Below are 11,342 nucleotides of genomic sequence, written 5' to 3' on the forward strand. Positions count from 1 at the left end.
TTCCTCCCTCCTGCTTTGGTGAGGCTGCATGTTGTCCTTGTGCTTCAGAAATTATGACCAGGGCAAAGAAAAGAGGGAGTTACAAGGATTTCAGGTGGCAGGTTTAGGTTTCTGCATACAAGAGATGCCAAAAGAGCAGAGGAGACCAGGGGTAAGAACCACTGATTTAACATCCCTACACATCTTACCCTTTCCCATAGCAGCTCTGATCTAGATGGCATCGACCTTTGTAGGGCCTCAACAGTCCTGTGAAATATAGCCCATGGTTCTATTTCCTTTTTGGAGAGGTGAAATAGGGAGGAAAACAGAATTTTGCTCAAATACTTCCATTTCTTTTTACTCAATTTTTTTCCATCTCTTTTTACTCAGATATTTCCATTTCTTTTTACTCTTTTCCTCCCCCCAACCCTGAAGTCCTGCAGTATCACAGGGTCAGTTTTCTTCAGATTTCAAACTTGCAAACTCTCTAGTGCTAATGCTTTTCACAAGTAATGTACCCCCCCCTCCAAGATATGACCTGCTGCCTTGTGAGCCTGCAAGCTAATTTGTTTGGTTCTAGCTAGCTAGGGCAATTAGGAGACTCAATCAGATATGTTATTATTTCATTAATTCTGTGGAGTTATCATTAAGATTCCCACCATGTTTGCTTATGACTGCCCTGAAGGGAAATAAATGATAGAGTTTAAAAGGTTGGTATCACTGTGAGGTTAAGTGGGTGCAGAGCTGGCTGCCATGCTACCCCTGGACTTTCCTAATCACAAAATGACTGCTGGTTTTCTTCTTCTCTTCCATCTTCAACAGCAACATTCACTTAGTCCAGCCATCCTTGTAATATGCTTGGAGGAGTTATGAAGTGAAATATCACTCACTGTGCCCTAGGAGAATGCAGAAGATTTTCCCCCTTCCTTATGACTTTTTTATGATCTTGAGCTTAGCCTGACTTTTATTACTATGAGGTTACAGTTTAGCTGTTAAAACAACATTGTGAGCTTGAAAGGTTATCTAGCTATATAAAAATGCAAACAAGTTCTTGGTACCAATATCTGTGGGTGTCTAAATGTTGTATATGGGAGAACCCCATCTTGTCCACAGCTTGCTTGACATGTTTTTATAATTAAGTTATATAAAACTGGGCACACCAATCTAGAGACTATTGAAACAGGACAGTTTTGTTAGCAGGAGTCAGATTCCATCCTGATTGAGAATATAAATGGTAGAATTCAAATGGCACCAGAGGTCCTGTGTGGTCTTTCTAATCAAGAACAGCTACCTCTTGTTTCATAGGAGGAATCACAGCCCTGATGTGGCTGAGGCAAGGAAACTTAGCCATGCTCCCTCCCAGGAGACCTTCAGCAGAGACATTATTGCATGTTCCTCACCATGCTCTTTATTTGCCTCCTTCCCCAAACCCAGGTACAACATCTGCACGTGCAGTTTGTAAGCCAGTAGAGAGAGAAAATACTAACCCAGATTTATTGCTTTTTCCACAAAACTTAGGTGAAGGATATTCTGGTCCTGTTTGCACACTGCCTGAAGATTCTGTCACGATCACAAATCTTGACATGCAAACTCTTAACCACTCAATAGCGTGGAAGTCGTGCACAAATCCCATGCGGGGGCTCAAGAAAGGGGCAAATTTCAACCAGTAAAATTCATAGCCCAGCAGGCTGTGGAGGATCTTGTCAGTTCCTACGTTATGTACCTCTTTTCTCCAATCATTTTATTACCCTGAACATCTGTGGAAACGTGGAGGTGCAGGGAGCCTCCAGGCTGCTCAGCATGGTTGACTCCATTTTCTCCTTAAACATTTGCAAATGCTACTTCTATTTGCACCTTTGCAGAGCTGTGATTTGCAACGCCAAACTCTAAATGACACCTAAGATCCCTCCAGAGCATTAAACAAACAAACCAGTAGGACATCTCACAGTCTGGGAAGTGCTAAATTGAAAGCAGTGGTACAAGCTGCACGGCGTTGAAAATGAACCCGTTGAATTTCTTTGCTGTGATCCAAGCCTGAGAGGTCTTTTCTCATGGCTTTTTTTTTTTTATCCTGCATGAATCCAGGCTCTGCACACTCCCCAGAAAACTGAAGCAGGAGTCTGATTCAAGGCTTATGAAGTAGAAAATCCCGTGTTCCTCATCACATCTCGGTTTTAATTGGATTTATATGAAGCAAATATGAAAAGGAAGAGGACAGCCAGGAGACTATCCACAGTAAGTTTGACAGAGGAGGAATTTAACATTTTATGCACTGCCAGTGAGCTTTTGATTTGCTACTGACAGTAGATACAAGCCTCACAAAATTAGTCAGAGGCAAGTTAGTAGCAAGGTAAAAGCTAGAACGTGGCTGGGACAACACAAATTAGTTTAGTCTTGAGGATAAATATTGGTTGAAGAACTGTGTCAAAAGAACTGCCTATAAGGAGAATGCCTTCTAGTGATATCTCCTGGGCTGTCTTCAAGTTCTTAAGTTTCTTCTCAGAAATAAGCCCTGTGCTCTTCCTTTTAAATGACTTTGCAAAGAACAGCCCTATCCCATGTGGTTGCCAATAGAAGTGTAATTCCACAATGACAGAATAGCAAAATATGTAGTGCCTCTCTTCAAAACATCCTTAAAATTGCCCACTTCTCTGGCCAGTCATCTCATTGCAAATGAAACTGCTGGGATCAGAAGCTTCTATAAAGCAATATTTTGTTCATTTGTTTCTGTGATAGACCATCCATTTCAGGAAGAAGGCCACACTTATTAAAAACCAAAATCCAGAAGTCTGTCCTCCATCAGTCTTTTCCTTCTGCTGAATCATTACCTAAAGAATTTTGAAAACATTTCTTCAGCTGGAAAAAAAAAAGGAGAAAAGTGTTATTTTCTATATAGGTTGAGGGAATGACTAAGACTAGCTTTAAACGAAATGGGTGTAAAAGATGACAAAACATGATCTCAAATATTTCAATTCCTTGTTCCTCACTGTCTATGGTTCTCATTCTCTGAATTGTATGCTAAGGAACCTGATTCTGTTTGATGATATCAGTGGTAACATCAACATAAATTGATAAAGTAGTACAAGGTTATAATAAAGAGCATTCCCTCCCCTGGTGATTGCATGAACTTTATGCAGAATTTAATTCTAATTTTTCATATAAGAGAACGATCAATCCTTTAAAAATTTGAATAAATTCTTAGCTGGAGGAGGCCATTAAATGATAAGGCAGCTACCTAAGAGATTTTTCTTGGCATATTTTATATTAAAAAAGGCAGGCAAACAATTTTTTGTGGTTACACTGCGAGATCAGATCAGTCAGAAGTGCTGACTTTGAATTTCTTCAGAAAAACATCAAACCTTCCAGTTCACTGCCTTTACTGCCCTTGTAAAACTGGGTAATTGTCTCTGCAAATTGAAGCCATAAATTACTAATTTCACACGGTGGGAGAGGGTTGAATATAGTAATTAGTCAAACAGTTGCATTCAAAGTTCAACCAAGCCAAGTACCATCCATGTATTTATGTGTTCTTCTCTCTGGAGCACCTAGACCATGGCCACAGCTTATTGAGAACTATCAGGACAGGTCCAGTCCCAGTTCTGCCTGTGCCTGTGCAGACTGACAGTGCCCTGGGACACAAGCTCCATCCCTTTAGAGGAACTCAAGGCTTAGCAAGAAGTCCTTATCTAGGCTGTGGCAATGAGACAAAGAATTGTAAGGTCAGTGATCCCTTCCACTTAAAACACTTAAAATCCACTTGAGGATGTGACTGAAACATCTCCTTACATCATGTACAAATGCCTTAAAGTCCATGTTTGCTTGAGGAGGTCCTTTGATTTCTTTTTTGCTGGTGGAGAGCTGCTGTGGGGCAAACACGACTGAATTCATCTCAGATGTTGTCCTGGTAGGAAACTCAGATGTAGTCCTGGTAGGAAACTGCACTGGGGATGCCTCTGGCTGCAGGGCAGAGAGTGAGCTTGCTGCTCTCATGTTTCCACTAGGAGTTTTTTGGAGCACCATTTCTGAGCACCCACTTTGAGGATCGGTGTCAGCATCATCTGGAAACACTTGTTTATTCTGGGCTTTTCTTTCTCCCTTCCAATCAGAGAGTCCAAGCTCAGAAAACAGATGGGATTGTTCTGCTAGTAATTGGTCCAGCTGCTGCTGAGAAAATAGAAGGAAAAGCATATTGCAGTAATAAAAATATAATAAAAAGAATCAAGCAGGATACACAAGAGTATATGAAGCATGCCTGCTTCTTCTGCTGGGTCTGAAGAAGATGGGCAATATCTGGCAAATGTTGCCATAAAAAGGAAGAGAAAAGCCAAAAGGACATTTTATTCCAACAGATAGATCTAACTGCCTAATGGAAAATCTGCAAATGGACTTCAATCTGTGGCCATTGCAATCTTGACACTCTAAACCAAGCTTGTCAGGGAAGAATCAAAGACAAGTCCCTTGACAATCATTTCTTTACCTTTCCTTATCAGAGAGCTGGACCAGAAAAGAACCAGAGCAGTAACCATTTCTCAATAATAATGTAGGCTGACTGTCTATCACCTTATTCTGAAAGCCAAGAGCAGAGCAGGACACAGACACTGTTACAGAAACTGTCACTTTTCCTGGGTAGTTGAGCTCAAGGAGTGTAGCCAAGGAGAAAGAGGGTCAACGGTGTAAACTCTAAGTCTGCTCTTGGAATTTCTTCTCTTCTTGGCACTGAAAGGATTGTTCAGATGTGCCTCAGAGTTAGCACTCTGTAGCAGGACAGACTTTAAACTCTCCCCAGATGAGCCAGAGCAGTGGCTTGTGTGCAACCTACCCTAAGGATGCTCTTCCTGACCTGGCAAGCTTGATCATTCAGCTGAAGTTCCAGCTCTACAGCCTCCTGACGAATGGCTCGCTGTAAGAGTTGCAGGTATCTGCCTTCCTCCCTGTAGGGACAGCAACAAAAACACACTTGAGTGAGCAGTGACCACCCTCCTCTTCCTCAGCCCCAGCATAATGCCTGTATCTCCTTCTGTGGCAGCCTTGTTTTGACTCGTGGTCCCAGGATACTTCACCAAATAATAAATAACAGCCTTTTCCTAGATGACTCTCATTTCTTGGATTATCCCAGTCACAAGACTAAACATGTTATAGTTGCAGAGCCAGCTTGAATTTGGGCAGGTCTGTCACTTCTGATTTCTCAGCAGCACCAAGACTGCATAAATGCCCTACTTCCAGGCAACTCAAGACTGGGAGGCCCTAGCAACTTTTTGTGAACCTGAGGCTTCTTGGTAATCATTGGGAACTTGGGCTGAGTTCAGGAAGAGCTAGTTCAAATTTTCCTGCATCATCCATGCATTGATTGTGAGCATTAAGTACATGGTCTAAAGGGATTGATTTGTCATAGATTGGTCTCACCTCCTTCCCTGAACTTAACATTGACCTCAGACCACCTGACCAAGATCATCTTGACCATCTTGACCAAGATCTACCTGACTGAGGTCTGTTCCTGTGTCCCTATTGCTATTAAAATACAGTATTTCCATGCTAAAAATCTTGTCCACATCTATGGAGCAATGTCCTTCAAACTGCTCATCCTTAAGAGCCTTAAACAGTGTGGAGAGAAGCTGGACTTTCCTCTGAGCAAGCCCACATCACAATACATTCCCCCTCCACTTGTGGGATGCCTCACTGGCCAGAAGTGCCATGGTGACACAAGTGACCAGACACACTGTATGTGCTCATGGGGACTTGCTGATGCTAGGTTTGGATTTAGGTAAGTGTGTTGGGCTGCCATTACCTTCCTTCATCTGGCATAGCTCTGGAAAACAGTTCCTGCTGTTCGGTCAGGTGCTGTTCAATCTCACCCAGCTTCTCCTGGAAGTGCTGGCAGGAGCTCTTCATTGCTTCGATTTCATGGAGGGTACACTACAGAGAAAAGCAAGGAGACACCCCACTTTACTACTTCTCTTTGAGCACTTCCATGCCAAGTGCATTTGAAGCTGACAGCCTGAACGGTATGGGTCCTCCTCTTATCTGCACAACAGTGAGCAGCTGTCATCAAAGTCCAGATGGCACTTCAACTGAGTTTGCTCTGGGTGCATCACTCACATCCCAGTCACCACCTTTTCTCCTAAAACATGTAGGATTAAGTCCTGACACTACTTGAGCCAATGAAAAGTTCATTTTTGCCACTGAAGAGGAGAAGGACTTTGAAGATCTGATAAAATGTGCCAAATTCTGATGTTATCACACTGTTATCAGACATTATTTTTGAGCAGGATGAGTTGTGATAGATGAAGGATAGGTCACATCACTGTCCACTGGAAGTTAGAAACCATTTTTAAAAAGAGAAAGAGGGAGAGGGGGAAAGAGGGAAGACCAGTAAGAACTATGAGAAGGAAAAGTGCCTTTTGTGATGGGTTCTACTAAGTGTTACACTAATAATTTCTCAGCTATTACCAGCCAGAAACCTAGAATTGGATTTATCTAACCAAGTGCAGACGACTACCACAGCAGAGGCATGTGCAAGTACTGCAACAGAGCAATTATTCTGATCCAAAAGTAGACATGTATAATAGATCAGAGGATTTATGCTGTAAATATGATCATTACTCTTCACTGAGAGAAGGTATCCAGTATGATTGATCATTTACACCTACCCTTATGTAGCCATCTACACCAGGAATGTCTAAAGGCAGGGGAGTCCATGTAAAAAAATCTATTCCCAGCAGCCATGAGATTGCATCTGAAAGGTTAATTAGAGACTAATAGCAGTTTGATAGGCCCAGTCCTGTGACTCCAGTGGAAGTGAGGTCTCTTAAGTGTCTACTCCATGTGGCACAACGGGTGCTCTTAATGCTGTGGGTCAGGGCAGCAACTGCAACCCACTGAAGCAGGTGGATGTGTTATGAGCACCTTCAGACTTCATGTTGGCTGATTGCCTATTTGTCCTCCAACCCAAACTTTAATCAGTCCTCAGACAGCTTTCTTGATCCTAGATGTGAGTGTGTGGGATGCAAGTGAGCAGTGCCTACATAATAATCATAATTTCTGCTACCCACTGCCAAATCTGAGCAGAGTGAGGACTTACAGCTGACAAAAAAGTGTGCCCAAATGAGCTTCAGGGCACAAGGAAGAAGTCAATGGGCCACAGACAAATTTCTGAGTGGTTCCTCAAGGCTAACAGAAATCTGGAAAGCACCATCCCAAAGATCTAAAAGCCACAATGTGGGTAGGTTGGGTGAAAAGTTGTGTCAGCCCCTCTAGATGAGATACAGGCAGTTCCCCTGGTGCTGGCTGTTTGATCACATCACAGAGCACAGGTTCACAGAGATTATAACAGTGGCACAGGTTACCCAGAGAGGCTGTAGAAGCTTCATCCTTGGCAACACTGTGGGTTAGGTTGGACTGGACAAGGCTCTGAGCAACCTGCTCTAGTTAAAGTTGTCCCTGAAGGGAAGGGTAGCCTAGATGACCTTGAACAGTCATCCCTTCCAACTCATAATATCCTATAATTCTGTAATTATGTGATTAATTCAGAGTTCATCCTCAGCAAGGATGGAAGGAGGACTAACTGTTCCAGAACTACTCTCATGCAAGACCTTGTTTAAGGGAAGGTGCATGGAAACAGGATAAATTTTCTGTCTAACTGTTGCTCCCTGGTGGTGCCCTTGGTAAATGGGATGTAAGCTGAGCAAGTTTCTCTCAGTAAAAGATGTTGAAACTACTTCACCTGTAATGTAAAGTACAAAGTAGGCATGGGTGAAATCTCTGCAGCCTGAGTAATATTTAGGAAATTCAGTCACTTATTTCACAGTGACTTGGATGTGGAGCCTTAGACCTAAGAACAGAACTTGGGATAACAGTACGATGCAAAGTCTGCTTCTCCCACGTTCCCTCTCTACAGTCTAAAGAAGACAAACCACCACTAGCCCTTGTTAGAAGTGTGAGAAAATAGGAGTGAATCTAGACAAAAAGACTTCCCAGTCCAGCTTAAGGTGCTGACTCACTGCCATCTTGTGGCAACAGCAAGAGAGCTGAAGAAAGGCATATTTTCCAAAACACTGTTCAAAGAAAAGACATTGCACATTTTTATATTCAATGACGTAGCAGCATCAAATTCACCAGTTTCACTTTCTGGAACTCCTACCTAATAATTGTCTTCCCTAATTGGTACTTCCCTAAGTTTAATTTCTTATGAAGAGCAAATAGAAGAGGAAAAATGGAAATTCCCACAAACTAGCAGGAGATATGCAGCTCCTTCCACATTTTTCTCAGTATGCAAAAGCCACTCCTGACTCCCTTCCTTGCTTTTTTCCTCAACACACCCTGAGTCACAACTTTTGGGACCTCTCAGCAATTCTGAACAAAGAAATAAAAAATCTGGTGACTTTTTGTTATCAATATTTTTACTGCAAACATCCATCTTAGCAGGATTTCAGATTTAATGCGAGCTTCTTATTTTACCATGGTAAGATAGCTTGAGGCTCTGAGAAGTCACAATTAATTCCATTTGATTTAGAGCAGTTTGGTTTATGGTATGTACCTGGGTGTTGAGTTAGTCTTTAATAAACACTAAGTAATATAAATTGAATGGGTTCTCGTTTACTAAGAGGATTACACTAAATCATGTAACCTTACATTTTTTACAGTCCAGTAAATTACTCAGCCACTGTAACTCAGCTAAATCACAGGAACCTACCAAGACTCATCCTCATCTCTCAGCTTTTCAATTGACCTGTAAACTTTATCACCCAGTAACCATTTTAAGATTGAACTGGTGTGCATTAGTAACAAAAGCAGCCCAGCAAACCAGAAGGTACACAGATACACTTGCCATTTTTGCCAAGAGGGGAATGCTTCCTTCCCTATCTATTCTTCCAGTTACCTTCCCAGGATACGTCTCACTACAGAAGCAAGCATGGCAGGAGAGGAAAGGAAAAGGCACTGTGCACATTTAGCCCATAAATTGGTCAGCTGTCCACGTATACAAGTCAACTACTCACCAGAGCAAGATTACACATTGGAGGGTCCTGCAGGAGCATCAGCCTTGCCAAGAGCTGCAGGTCGGCAGTGGGATGGTTTGAGGAGCAGCACTGGGGAGAGACAGCCCTGGGGAAGGTCCATGGGCAGCAGCCGTGGCAGCAGGCAGCAGTGGCAGCAGTGACTGTCCTGCACACCCCCCGTGCCAGAGGCTCCACCCCAGCAGCGTGAGCTGTGTTTGCCACAAAGCACACTGTCAAGAGAGGCTGATTTGGTCAGGTTAGTCAGGGGTGGGTAAAGCAGTGGTGGCTGCCCTGGTTCCCTGGTGGGGAGGTCAGTTTGGCTGGAGGCTTCGGTGGTCTGCTTCACACTGGCCTTTGAAGCCCCTGGGTCTGATTGTGTGAGAGGACCACTCTCAGAACTGTGTGCCAACACGTTGGAGAAGTCCACAGGATCTTCCCTTGCAAAGTTCTCACTGAGAGGAGCGTTTTTCCCTGTAACCTTTGCTCTTGAAGTAAGCTCCAGCCCTGAAGACATCTGCACAGTAACAGATTTCAGAGGAGCAGAAACCATTTCACCATTTTGGACAGCATCTCCCTGTTCTGATTTGTTAGCACCTAACATCTCCCCTGTGCTTCCAGTTTTTTGATCTTCAGATGAACTTAATACAGGCCCTTCCACTAGGCAGGAGCGATGCCTCCAAGATACTGCCAGAGAACAGCTCAAAGCTTCACTGCTCCCACTTGGCTCTGCTGAGCCCCGCCGCAGATTTTCTGGGAGCCCCATTTTGGGGGACCATCTTGTATTTTTTGAATCACCATCCATTTTGCAGAACTTCTGCCTGTTTGTCATCTCATTCACTAGAAGAGGGGTACGACCTTCTTTGACCACTTCCACACCCCACCATGGTGCTTTAACACGTCCTGTACAGCCTCCATGGGCACTTCCACCACATGCAACTCCAATGTCCTCTGCAGTCCAGCACCTCTCACCTTCATCTTCACCTCTGATTTTGCTCTCACTGATGACTGCAGGGGGTTTATCACTCAATTCAGTGAAGGTTACGTTTGCCTCTTTGTGTCCTGTACTAAAATACAGATGACAATAAAATTTGGAGGACCTAGGATCTCCATCATCCTGAATATCACCCTGAAAACAAAGCCTATGCTCTTTTACTCACCTGTCTTTCGCTAGTTGCTTTCTTTCAGCTTTATTCTCTTTCTTGTCCATGTCACATAACACATCTTGGACAAAACTTTGTGGCTCAGCATCACATGCCTGATACTTGCCATTTTCTGCAGTCAGCAGCAGACAAGCCTCTTCTCCCTGGTCACTGCATGGTTTCATTGGCCTAGGTACTGTCAAAATGTTCTTACAAGCTGTGATGGAGACCTTGGTAACACAATCATCTGGCTTTTGGTGAAAATCTTCACTTAACATAGGAAAAACTGTCCTGTGTGACAGAACTGTTTCTTGATTGTGGGTATCAGAAATTATATTAATCGTTCCTGACAGTGATGCATTCTGAGGGGAAAAAATAAAAAGGAATTTAAACACCATGTTTGTTGTATCACACTGGTTTGCCCACCACTGTGTTGCCTTGGGCACCCCCAGGACATCTTTAAATACCCAATGAACCAAGGCCAGAATTTTCACACACCTACCAACGACCATTACTCATGTCTTACTTGTAAAACTACAGGTTCTGGGAGCTCCTCCATGAACCCACTGCTGTCTGACTGGCAGCTGCTGGTTCTTGTCACCATTGCCTCTGCTGGGGAAAACAAAGAGATAGGAAAAATTAGAAAAACAGACAGAAAGCAGTTCCAAGCCAGAATGTACATAGAGCTAAGTGGGAGCACTTTAAATGTACGTTTCTAGAAATATTCTTGATCCTGGCCAGAACTCTGTAATGTTACTACAACCAGAAAAAAAAGAACAAAATGTGCTCAGGATAGCTACTGCTGATGTTACCAAGCGTTGACTTAATCACTAGTGTAATAATCAACAGCAGATTTCAGATTTTGGTCGATTCACACAACACACACAGTGTAAATAACCAATAAAAAAACTGCTGTTTGTTTTTCTTTGCTAAAAATATGGACTTCTGATTATTAGAACTGGCTCAGACCACATCTCATTCGTACCTATGTAGTGTTGATGGCTTCAGCCAGGTGACTCCCCTGCAGGGGAAGGGAGCTGCTCTAGACCAGTTTGTCTCTGCTTTGAGGCACTGTGTATCATATTCATTGTTTTTTGGTCTGAGGACAGGAAATCACAATAACAAGCAGAGATGGTGTAGGGTTCATGGCAAGACATAAAGGCAAGAGGAAGATATTCAAGATTTACTCCAGAAGGTTTCTAATCTAGCAGCCACATCATCTGGCTAAATC

The sequence above is a fragment of the Merops nubicus genome, unplaced genomic scaffold, assembly GCF_000691845.1.
Source record: "Merops nubicus isolate BGI_N331 unplaced genomic scaffold, ASM69184v1 scaffold185, whole genome shotgun sequence".
Lineage (NCBI taxonomy): Eukaryota > Metazoa > Chordata > Aves > Coraciiformes > Meropidae > Merops > Merops nubicus.